This window comes from Heterocephalus glaber, unplaced genomic scaffold, assembly GCF_053883595.1.
Source record: "Heterocephalus glaber isolate CG9 unplaced genomic scaffold, H.glaber_assembly_v1.0 deba00001577, whole genome shotgun sequence".
NCBI lineage: Eukaryota > Metazoa > Chordata > Mammalia > Rodentia > Bathyergidae > Heterocephalus > Heterocephalus glaber.
Window position 1 is genome coordinate 8622169 of NW_028258358.1, and position 12688 is coordinate 8634856.

Sequence of the window (12688 nt, forward strand, 5' to 3'; positions counted from 1 at the left end):
GTCCACTAGTAAATACGAGTTACTGTCCCCATTGTTACAGATGGAAATGATGCTGGTAAGCGTTGGCTAATTCAACCTTGATTGCATATCATCAAAATTAAAGTAAATCCATGTTTTTCCTATGTGAAAGTGGGAAGGAGCTTCTCCTTAGTCCCATTTAGAAAAAAAAAAAAAAAATTGTGATGTCATTGTTTGCATGAGTTCCAGGAGAGTTTTTGCCTCTGCAGATAAAGTTATATCCTTCTTTCTTTTTGTCAGAAAATGGAAACGGTAATTTTTTTTTTTGGTACCGGGGATCAAACAGGACCTTGCGCTTTCGAGGCAGGCAGCAGAACCACTGAGCTAAATCCCCAGTCCCTGGAAACTGTAATTTTATGTTTCCTTTATGACCTAGTTGCCAGAAGATTCAGAGTTGAATGTCTTATCCAGGTATTACAATCTTTTTTCCCCTCTTTACTTTTGATGCCTTAGAATTAATTTTTTTTTTTGAGACAGTCTCATTGTATAGTTCATGCTGGCCTTGAACTCAGTGCAATCCTCCTGCCTCAGCCTGGGAGTGCTGGGACTACAGGTATGTGCCAGGCATGGTGGTGCCTCCCAAGTCCCAGCACTTGGGAGGCTGAGGCAGGAGGATCAGTGTGAGTTGAAGGCCAGCCTGAACCACTACAAAGCAAGACATTGTCTCTAAAATAAAATAAAATATAAACCTTAATAAAGTTATTTAAAAGTGCTACAAGGAAAGAAGATCACTTGATTATATATTTGTAGATAACTGTAGCAGGGTATGAAATAAAGATTGTGGGTATAAGAAATATGAGCTCTTACAATGACTTCTTTCTTGGGCTTATCTCTGATGAGCCTTCATTATTTGTCTTACTTTTCATCCATTTTTCTACTCACATATGCCATAACTATACAAGACATACTGATCATATTTACAAAATCCTGATTATTTTCTTCTCCTTCTCATCCCCCTTCTCCTCCCCCTCTTTTGAGTCAATCTCATTGTGTAGTTCAGGCTGACCTTGAACTCACTATGTAGCCCAGGCTGGCCTCCAACTCATGGCAATCCCCCTGCCTCAGCCTCCCAAGTGCTAGGATTACAGGCATGTGCCACCACGCCTGGCCCTTCTTTTTCTTTTGTTTTGTTTTGTTTGAGACGGTTTCCTAAGTTGCCCGCACTGACTTCACACTTATGACCCTTCTGCCTCAGTCTCCCAGAGTGCTGGGATTACAAATGTGAACCACCACACCTGCCTTGTTTTTACGTTTGTTTGTTTTCTCTTTGTTTTTCAGGTGTTTGTTTGTTTGCTTGCTTGTTTGTTTTTCTGAGAGTTTTATTTGTTGGAGTTTTTTTATTTGTTTGCAGAGCTATGCATCAAACCCAGAGCCTCATAAATGTTAGGCAAGTGCTGTACCACTGAGTTACTTCCCTAAGTCTGCTTTTCTCTTTATATATTAATGACTTAACTGACCACCTTGAGGGTTGCTCAGGCAGGTGTCATTTCAACCCCCCTACCAGGAATCAAACTCAGGACCTTTCGCTTTCAAGGCAGGCAGGGTGTAGCTGAGCTAAATCCCTGGCCCCGAGTCTATTCATGTATTGAATAAATTTGAGAGCTTGTTTAGAGGTTCTAGCAGGGGAGTGCAGCTACTCGTATGCCCTCGACCCGGGAAACGGTCCTCCTCTATTGGGGGTGATTGTCCTCTTCCACCAAGCACTCACCTTTGGGAAGGACGCACATGGAGCAGTGGGGGAGGAAGGGGATACCGCCGGGCCAGCCAGATCAGCAGAATCAACTCTGGCAATTGATGAGGAGACAGATGTCTCAGCTAGATCACCCTCACATCCTGAATAAATGTGATAAAATTGTTTTTATATTTCCTGTTATATTATCATATAAAAATTAACAAAAATATGCAATTTTTAGTCATCTTGTATTTAAATAATTGGACTGGTAATTGGTTAAGTCATTGTCCTTGGAAATAAGCATTTAAAAGAAGAAAAATATCTTTTAAGTTGCCAAATGTCCAAATGAGTACAGTGGTACTTCAGTTTATGAACTTAATTCTTTCTCAAACTGAATTGGACAAGAACCGAATCAAATTCAATGGTTAGGGTCAGTGTTTGTAAACCAAAGTACCACAGTATTCAGCCCAATTTTAAGAAGCTGATGTAAAAGTCCTTTTCTTACGGTTTTTGGAGCTGTATTAAAGGCAGCAGTAAGAACCTGTCTTACTTTTCTCACTGCTGAGACAAAATATCTAACATCCAATATTAAAGAAGAAAAGGTTTATTTCACCTCAGTTTGTAGAAGTATCAGTCCATAGTCGGCTCGCTCCAAGGCATGGTGGCCCGGCAGAGGGACATGGCAGAGGAGAAACAGTTCATGGCATGGCAAGTAGAAAGCAGCAGCAGCTGCCTGCCTTCCTTCTCCCTTTATACTCCATCGAGGCTGTAGGCCTGCTGATTGGTGCCACCCACACCCAGGGTGGGGCTTCCCTTGGCCACACCCTTAATCCACACGATATCCAGCCACCTTCGAAACTGCCCACCTATGACCACATGAGGCCTTTGGGGGCATCTAAGCAGAGCCATAATAGGACCCTAGTCCAGTGTTTAGTGAGGGGGCCAGTGTTTGAAATTAGACTGGTAATGATGGGTGGGGCAAAACCAACCAAACAGAAAGGTATTTAAGAAGCAGAAGCACAGTGGCTTAGTGATGAGGTTTAGGGACTGATGCACAGTGGAGGAGCGACAGTTGATACCCTACCTTCTCCCCCCACCCCATACCGGGGATCAAACTCAGGACCTTGGCACTTACCAAGCAGGCAGCCCTAGAGCCACTGAGCTACCTCCCTGGCCCTTGCCCCAGCTTTTGGCATGTCTCCTGGATCAGTGATGCTGTTACAAAGAACTCAGAGGAAGAAGTTTGAGAAAGGAAAGCTCAGGAAACATCTAAGCTGATATGCCCAGTAACAGCCCAAGTAAATGCTCACCTAGATAGAGTTGAGTGCCCTTCACATGGAAGGAGGCCGAGATAACCGGTGAGAAGAGTGCCCAGCGAGAACAGAAGGAGGCCTGGGACAGAGTTACAGAACATGGACACTGAAGGCACAGGCATCGGGAAAATGTGCTTACACACAGAGGAAAGAGGAGCGGGGACGGGAGGAATAGAGGAAGAAAGCAGAGTTGGTGAGGCTGGAGAGCTGGCAGAGAGGAGGCTGTTGTCGGCACTGGGTTGTGGCATTGAGAGGCCAGGCCACAGAGCAGAGGAGAGCGGCTTTGGGATTTATTCATTTGCCAGGGCGGTTTCAGTAGTACTAAAAGGAAGATTGTGCTGAAGTGAAGAGTAGAAGGTGAGAAGTAGAGGGAAAATAGCCACTCCTTAAGAGATATAAGTAAGAAAATACAGAATGACCAAGGAAGGCCATGAGATGAAGGAATTTTACCTCCCCGGTGGGAAATGAGCCAGTTAAAGTGGTGACAGAGAAGAGCCAAATAGAAAGACATTAAACAGAGAAACAAGGGGGGACACTTGAGTGAGCAAAAGTGACAGGAAAGGAGGCCCACCACACGCTGAGCTCAGAGTGTCACATTTGGGTAGAAAGGTTATGTGTCAGTAAAAGTAAGTTTCTGGGCTTGGTGATGTGTTGGTCACTTTTCTGTCACTGTAACAAATGCTTGAGATAACAGAAAAGGTTTTCGGCTTTTTTTGCAGAGAGTGGGGGGAGGTTCATTATGTGTTTTGTTTTGTTTCCAGTACTGAGCATTGAGCCCAGGGCCCCTGCACCGAGAAACATTCTGAGTCCGTTTTCTTTTGATACAAGGTTTCACTAATTCACGAGTTGCCCAGGGTGAGCTCGAGGAGTGCGCCATGTCACCCAATTTAAGGAAAGGTCTGTTTCGGCTCACAGTTTTAGAAGTTTCAGTCCATGATCTTAGGCCTGTGGGTTTTGGATCTGCAGCCATTCAGGACGTCATGGTGAGCGCATGCAGCCAAGCAACATTCCTCACATCTCGGCGCAGGGACTGGCATGCACCCTAGGACCTAGAGACCTGACATGTGCCAATGGTGCTGGCCTGGGGACCAAGCCTTTTAACACGGGATCCTTGGGAGTCACACATCCAAACTCCAGCAGGCAGTAGAATTTAAGGCATTTCCAGGGAATCCTGGAATGTTTTCCAGTGGAAAGATTCATGATAGGTTCACAGTTTTGAGGAATGTTTCCTTTGTTTTTATAGTACTGAGAATTAAAGCCAAGCCCTCTTTGTATGTTTTAATCTCATGACAAGGTCTCTGAATCACTAAGTTGCCCAGGTTGTGCTCAAATTTTCATTCCTCCTGCCTCAGCCTCCAGAGTGCTGGGATTACAGGTATACCCCACCACACCCAACTAGGAAAATATCATTTTGAAATAGCGGTGTAATAAATGAATAATGTACATTACAGAAACATAAAAGAACCGTCATCTTGTGTCAGTATTTATATTGGTGCCTTTCTGGAAAAGATGGATAGCTAGATTGATTACATCCCACCTTGCACTGTACGTACATGTACACACGCTCAGCTCTGTCCTTAAAATGAAGGCTGGAATTGCCTTTATATTCCTTCCATCACCTCCGTTGTGAAATACTGTGGAAAAAACTAGCAGATAGACAAGATTTGGGTTCATACTGCAGCTCTGCTACTTAATAGCTATAGATTCTTGGGATAATAATTTCATCCCTTTAAACTCAAGGTAATATTTACTTTGAAGGATTGTGTGAGGATTAAATAATGTAATAAAGTTTCTGGCATGTAACAGTAACTCAAAAAATGTATTCCCTTTCCTCTTTTCCTTCTGCTTCAAGAGTCAGTTAAAGCCAGGCATGGTGGTACTTTGTATGCCTGTAAAAAAATTTTTCACTCTGATAATTAATATCATTTTAACTAGGAAAAGCACCAAGTTTCACTTATGCCCTAGAACAGTTTCAAAGAACTGTCTGAAAGTAGCCATTAGGAAGTCATGTCTGGAACATTTATCTAAAACAGCTACCCCTGCAACCCAGGACATGATAGTTATAGCCATATCAAGCCTCTAAGGATTATATTTGTGGAATATGAGACATCTGCTTCTGAGACTTGAGAGATGTGCTCTTCTCTCATCCAGTGTTTTTGCCAAGAACACTTCTCGGGACCCACAGTCACTTCAGTTAGTATTTAACCAAAGTTAGTCAACTACCCCTTACTAAAGTACCTAGAGTGTACAAGGCCCCACACTTGCCTGGATGTTGGACTAGTTCCCATTATCCTAGATAACTGGCTTCTTGGGGCAGTGTATGTCACTTAACAAAAAGAAAACAAACCCTGCAGTCAGCCAGGTTTCTTAAGTGAAGTCATAGTATAATTATCATTCTTTTATGGTATGCTTATGTTCCCGGATTCTAACTCATATGTTCTTTGTGATTTCTCGGAAGATTTCAGGGACATTTCAGCATCCCAAGTGCCCCTTAGGCAATCCACTTCATACAGGGTTCCAACAAATTGCATATTTCTAGATGTGTGTCACTCTTTTTAGTTCATACTTAAAAATACCTTTTTGCATGTTTTTCTTACCTATGAATAGAAAGAATAAACAACCACTGAGTGGGTAAGTTAATTTTTCCTTAAATGAAAATACAATCATTTTTCACATTCATACATTTATCATCAGTAGTGGTCCTCTTTAGGCCATATATATATATATATATATATATATATATATATATATGTTTTGTTTTGTTTTGTTTTAAGCTGGGAGATTGCTCAGGGTATAACCTGGGTTCATTCCTAGCACCAAAAACATTAAAAGTAAATAAACTTTCTTTTTTATTTGTTGAATATAATGAATATTTTAAAGAAAGACAATTATAGCTGGGCTTGGTGGTGCATCCCTGTAATCCCAGCACTCAGGAGGCTGAGACAGAAGGATCTCTGCAAGTTTTTTTTAGTGTAGTCTGGGTTTTTTGGGGTTTTGTTGTTTTGTTTTGTTCTTGGCTTTTTGGGACAAGGTCTCACTCTGTAATTCAGGCTGGCCTTGAACTCAAGGCAGTCCTCCTGCCTCAGCCTGCTGCATGCTGGGATTATAGATGTGTTCCACCACACCTGGCTAATTGGTGCAAGTTTGAGGCCAGCCTGGGCTACATAGTGAGTTCAAGGCCGGCAAGAACTACATAGTAAGACCCTGCCTCAAAAAAAATAAATAAAAGCCCTTCGTGTAAAAAAAAGACAGGAAGGAAGAGGGTGAGGAGGCAGGCAGATAATTGTAGTGAAAACCTAAAACGAACATATAGAATATAAGTCATATTTGCCTCTAAAGTTTTACAGTGCTTATTGTTTCACCAGGTGTAATGATGCGCATCTGTAATCTCAGCACTCAAGAGGCCAAGGCAGGCTGATTGCAAGTTCAAGGCCAGCTTGAACTACATAACATGACCTTGACTCAAAAAAATACTTTTTTAGTTTTTTCTGTATAGGTGTGTGAATAAAATTATCTTGAATTTTTAAAGCTGCTTTCCACCAAACTGTTTAAAATGCTTTCGGATCAATTATACTATTCTACTCAGGGAACAGTTACACATTGCTCTCAACCAAGTATATCTGAGAATAAGATTCAGAGAAAGGAAAAGTTTTAAATTATCCCTCCATACTGAGAACAGTGGCCCTGCTTGTGCCTTCTAATATTTAAGAAAAGATTCAGCCTTTTCTACCAAAATAGATATTCTACAGCAAATTAATAAATAATAAGAATGTTTAATATTTATAGCTTAGCTTTAAATCAGCTACAAAATTTATAGCTTAGCTTTAAATTTAGGCTTTAAATCAGAGGTAGAACATTTGCGTAGCATGCTTAAGCCCCTGGGTTTGATCCCCAGCACTGCTTTTTTAAAAATCTTTTTTTATATCTTACTTTATAGTTCTCTTTGTATTCACTTATTTTACATAAGCCTTGCAAAGTTCTTGCACTAAGTTCACAGAATCAGCAACTTAGTCTCAAAAGTTCTGTGGAATGTTAACTTATCTCAGTTTTGAGTTGCATGAAAATCACTTGGATTTCCTTCAGAATGTATTCCGTGGACCATAAATTTTATACAGACTTGTATAGAACCTGGTAGAACTACGCTAGGTCAGAATTGTTTTTGTTTCCTCGAGTATTAGGCTTTCTTCTTTAATCTTTCTATCTCTTTAAAACTACAAATATCTTTGTTATATCCTGCAAGTAAACTGTCTTGAGTGAAGCAATATAATATCTCACCATAAAAATATGTTATCTGTGTATGTGTCCCCTTTCATCTTTTTATATCACATTTGCACATCTATTATGTGTTATAGAGATCTGTCACTTTCTAGTGTTTTCTTAAGAGTGAAATGTGTATTTTCCCACTACATTTTATGTCTTTTAAATAGGATTATATTTATCTTTTAAATAGAATTATACTTCTCTGTAAGAAATAAAAAATGACCCCTTATTGTCACTTGTAACCCTGTGTTTTATGGCTCTCTTAGAATAGCAGCAACTTATAACAAACCAAACAATTGTAGGATGTTAAGAGACACACATCCACTCCCAACCTGCAGAACTCTGGGTCTCTGGAAATGTGCATCGGCCAGAAGAAAATCCTATCAATGACAGAGATAATTATGGTCGTAATTGTTAGGGACCATACTGGCAGTATTCTGATATAAACTGAAGTCACTGATCCCACACCAAGGGGCTAGCACACTAAGAGAAAAATGCTGGGAATATATCATGGAAAAAGTATAGGCCCTGGAATGAGCCACACTCTGAAAACCAGTGGTCAAAGTGAAGCATAGGGCATAAAGTCTGAGGCTGGTGCTGAAAATAAATAGAAATATGCTCCAAAACCTGTTAGATTATTCTGAAACAGTGAAGGCCAGCAGCTAGCAAGCAACTACTTGAAAACTGTTAAACAAGGGCAAGCGATGTTCTTCACCAAAAGCAGGCATGAGGGGACATGAATACCAGAGGCAAAGAAGCAGAGAGTCAGAAACCATGGTGTCACTCAGCAGTGAGATGGCCTGAAGGATCTGGGAAACACAGCAGGACAAATCAAACCCCAACACTTCCGGTCCGGGTCAGGGCTGGCTGATAGTAAGATGGACCACACTAATGTGAGGTATCAATAACTGGGGACACTGAGGGACTATATGGAAACTGTCATCTGTTCAGTTTTTCTGTAAATCTAAAACTATTCTAAGAAATGAAATCTATTCATTAATTTTAAAATAATAGCTCTATATTAGGAGCCTACTCACTGTTATTAACACTGTCTTCCTCCACCTGCACCTCTGCTGAAAATGATCCTAAGATCATATCCAGGCTCAGGAAAGAATGTCCCACAGTTAGTTATGCCCCTGAGGCACACAGTTATCTCTGGCTAGTTGTCATTCATGTAAACACCTGAGCTCTGCTAAGCTTCTAGTCACAGATAGGGTATAGCTCCAACAATGTTGATGTCATCCCAGATGCCTTAGAATGAGGACCTAGATCCACTCTGCTCTGCCACAGCAGACACTTACTCTGTTGTAGGCCCCAAACTTTCATTGCTAGGAGACAATCTAAGGAAAACAATCAGGATGATGAAAGAATTCTTCTCAGTAATAAGAGACATGAATGAACTGGGGATGTTTAGAGAAGATAAGACAAAGATAAGAAATTCAGAAGAAGCAGTAAGAGACTGTCATACATATCTCCAAAGGCTAGGATTAAATCCAAAGGAGACACTTGTCATTCTATATTTTGTTGTTTTGGGTTTTTGGTTTGGTTTGAGGTTTTGGTGTTATAGTACAGGAAGGAAAAGCTGAACTGATAGCTAATTTGTCCTCATTTTTCAGGCCTGAGTTAGGTGACCCTATAGTCGTAGGAGATGTCTTTTTTTTTTTTAATTAATAAGTTCAGGAACTGGTATTTATTATCAAAGTCATAGTCGATGTCAACAAGATGCCACAACTACCAAAAAAACTGCACACATTGCAATCTCAATGCAAACAGTCAAATGGAACCCCAGTCATTAAAAAAGTAATTCAAATTACCCCAAAAAGCAACTGAAATTTTTAAACATCTTTATACATCCAGCCAACAAATTAAAATGGTTAACAAGAAAAAATACAAATTCAGAGGTCTGGTATTGATGTTTTTAAAAGGCAACTGCTTAAGCATTTCTATCGATCCGAACATCAATCTCTTGGCTACACAGCTTCATGCCATTCATCATCTGGCAGGCCCTCTCCGCCACCTCTGGCGACTCAAACTTAACCACTCCACACCCCTTGGACTTCCCGTTCTCCATCTCGATGTCGGCATACAGCACATGGCCAACACTCGTTGAATTTGTCCTTCAGCATCTTCCATGTAAAATCAAATGGGAGATTTCTCACAAATACCCGGCAGGCCTTCCTGGCCACCCAGGAGCATGGCCTCCGGCTCCACCGAAGGAACCTGCAAAGCTTCCTCCAAAGTTTCCACATTCCATCTCGATGGCGCGATCAAAGCTGGCACCACCAATGCCACCCATGGCCAGGCCCATGCGCTCAATGACAGCACCCATGGCAGGGCCCATGCGCTCCAGGCCCATCCGCTCCAGGTTGTTGGTGCCCATGTGCTTCAGGCCGAAACCCATGCCGGCCCCCATGCACTCAACAGAGCCCATGCGGTCCGTGACCAGGCCCGTGCACTCAATCTCAGAGCCCACGCAATCCATGCCATGCCCCAGGCCTGCACCCATGCATGCCATTCCGGCATCCCCACTGCAGTCATTGCCAGGGCCCATCCTCTCAATCCCAGGGACGCTGCCTCCAGCTCCATGTCCTCCCTGCTTTGCAATGATCTCTCTTCAGTGCATTACTTAGGATTTCTATTTTATTTATTCCGAATCCTATGCCTTCCATTCCCATTCCCGCAGGCCCTAGGTTTCCCATTCCAATGCCTTTGTTCAGGTGATTGGCATCAATAGGCTGCCCTCCTGGTCCTAACCCCATGCCAGTACCACCAAGTCCATGGGGAAGTTGCTGTGGACGTTCAGGAGGGAAAAAATCTCCCTTTAGTAAGGCCCTCTCATCCATTTTGACGTGCATTGGTCTATCAAACAGCAGCTGGCCATTAAACATAGATATAGCTTGCACAGCTTCAATGGACTGTTCAAAAGTCACAGTGCCTATTCCATGACTTTTCCCATCTTTATCCTCCAGAATGTCTGCTCGAACCACCACACCAGCCATACTAAATACTTCCTTCAGTTTCTTCCAGCCAACTTTATAATCCAGATTTGCTACAAATACTGTGCTTCCAAGTCTTCCAGCCTTTTGCACTGCTCTCCTGGCATGTTCACCATCAGGATCTTTGACTTTCAGTGGTCTTCCACTCAGACTATGCTTGTTTAGAACTTCAGCAGCTTTTTTCATGCTTTCTTCCATCTTGAATTCAACCACAGCACATCCCCTTGACTTTCCTTCAGCGTCCATTAAGAACTCCACGTACGTTACCTCACCAACTTTTTCTTTAACCAGGTCGTTAAGTGACTGCCACTTCACATCGAACGGTATGTTCGTAATGAAGACACGGTATCTTTTAGTTAGACTGGCATATGGCTCAAAGCGATTGCCTCCACTTTTTATATTTTTCTCCTTCCTCTTCTCATTCTGAGTAGGTCGTTCGCCTTCATCCTTTGGGCCTGGAGCCCCGTTGCCGCTTGGCACGCCAGGCGTGCCGCTCTCCTCCTCCCTTTTAGGCCCCGTTGCTGCCACCTGAGCCTCCGCTTCGACCCCTGCCGCCATTTTCTCCACGTCTGGGCTTTGTGCCGAGATGTCTTTTTTAACTGACACAAATTAATTACATATTTATGGGTTACGGTGCACTAATTCAATGTATGCATACATGTGTGCAGAGGGAATTTTTAAATTACGTATAAAGGCTGAGTTAAAGAGTTTGAAGATCCCTTCCAAACCTGAAATTGTGTGTATTCAAAGGCCTTGGTAGAAGTTATCCTCATTATTGTGTAAATTATGACCATTTTGAACCCAGAAAGACCTGCATTTGAATGTTGTTCTCACTTAGTAGCTAAGTGAACTTGGCTAAATTTCTTCAGCGTGCTGAGCTTCAGTTTTTACGTGTTGGTATTTGGGAGAGAATTAAATTCTTTCATAAAATACTTAGCACAAAGCCTGGCACATTGTAGATACTCAGTGAATGTTAATTCCTGTCCTCTTTCTCCCTCCAGGCCTAAAATCTTTCTATACTAACCCTGCGGTAAAGAAGCGAGGCTGGGGTTAGCCTGCAAGTGGGAGCAAGTACTGGGGAGGCTGAAAGGCAGAACAGAAAACAGCTGCTTGCAGTTGCAAGCACTGATACTATTCTCTAACATTTTTGCCATACAAAACCTGTTTTGTCTGTTTTTTGCTTTGGTAATAGAAAATTCTTAGGGTGCACTAAAAAGTGGGATGAATAGCTTTCAATTAATTACATTTACATTTTCTTTTCAACATTTTTTTTATCAGCACGGGGGATCAGACCACACATGCTAGGCTACCACTGATCTACACCCCCAGCACTTTGCTTTAGAAAAAAAAAATGTCGATCTGTTAAAAATCCCTGCCGAAATTATTTACCAGTGTAATGATCTGAGGTCTGGAATATGCTTTAAATTATTTTAGGGGACAAAAAAGGTTTGGTAAGAAAATACATACAACAGTTTGGCAGAATAATCCTGGCAGTTCCTCACATGATTAAACCTAGAGTTACATAGTTATATATGTCCCAGCAGTTCTACTTAGTATATGCCCAAGAGAAATTGAAACATGTGAACAGAAAACCCACACATGAACGTTTATAGTAGCATTATTCATAGCAGCCTAAAGGTGGAAACAACCCAACTGTCCCCCAACTGATGCACAAATAAAATGTTTGTCCATGCAGTTGAATATTATCTTAGGAATTGATGTTAGGAGTAAATCACTGGTACATGCTACAGCACAGATGGACCTTGAAGACATTATGACAGAAGCTCGTCACAAAGATCACATAAATATGCTTACATCCATGTGTAATGTCTAGGACAGGAACACCTAGAGACCGAAAGTAGATGAGCAGTCCTTTAAGGCTAGAAGGTTAGCCAGGCAGGATAGAGGGGTAGCAGTTAAAGCAACTGGGCTTTCTTTGTAAGTGAAGGAGAACATTTTTAAATTGACTGTGGTCAGTGTACATGCAGATTCTCCCTGTAACTTCCTGGAGTTAAAAATGCACTTGATACACCTAACCTACCAGATGTCAGAGCTTCACCTAGCCTGCCTTAAATTTGCTCACAACATTTACATTAGCTTCTGTTCCAGCAAAATTATCTAGCATGAAGCCTATTTCATATTAAAATATCAAATATCTGTGTAACTTATTTATTTAATATTATCCCAAAAATGACAATCAGCAGGGTTGTCTGGTGCTCGCTGTCATTGTCCATTACAAGAAGTGCGTTGGGCTGCAGATACCCCATCATCCACTCTGGCAGTTGCTGGGCTCATTGCAGCTGCCTGTTATTGCTCTGCATGTTTCTAGCCCAAAAAAATCAAAAGTAAGAACTCAAAGTACACTTTCTACTGAATGCATATCACTTTCACACTATTATTTTTTTTTTTTTGGTATCGGAGATCGAACT

The 12688-nt window shown here is 41.7% G+C and overlaps 1 protein-coding gene and 1 pseudogene across 5 annotated transcripts in view; one reads left to right on the top strand and one right to left on the bottom strand.

Annotated features, from left to right (window-relative positions):
* Pibf1 (progesterone immunomodulatory binding factor 1) overlaps positions 1 to 12688 on the top strand; it is a 220034-nt gene that overhangs the window by 179094 nt on the left and 28252 nt on the right. The gene's annotated exons all lie outside the window — the stretch shown is intronic.
* On the bottom strand, positions 9804 to 10817 carry LOC110349236 (heterogeneous nuclear ribonucleoprotein M pseudogene; annotated as a pseudogene).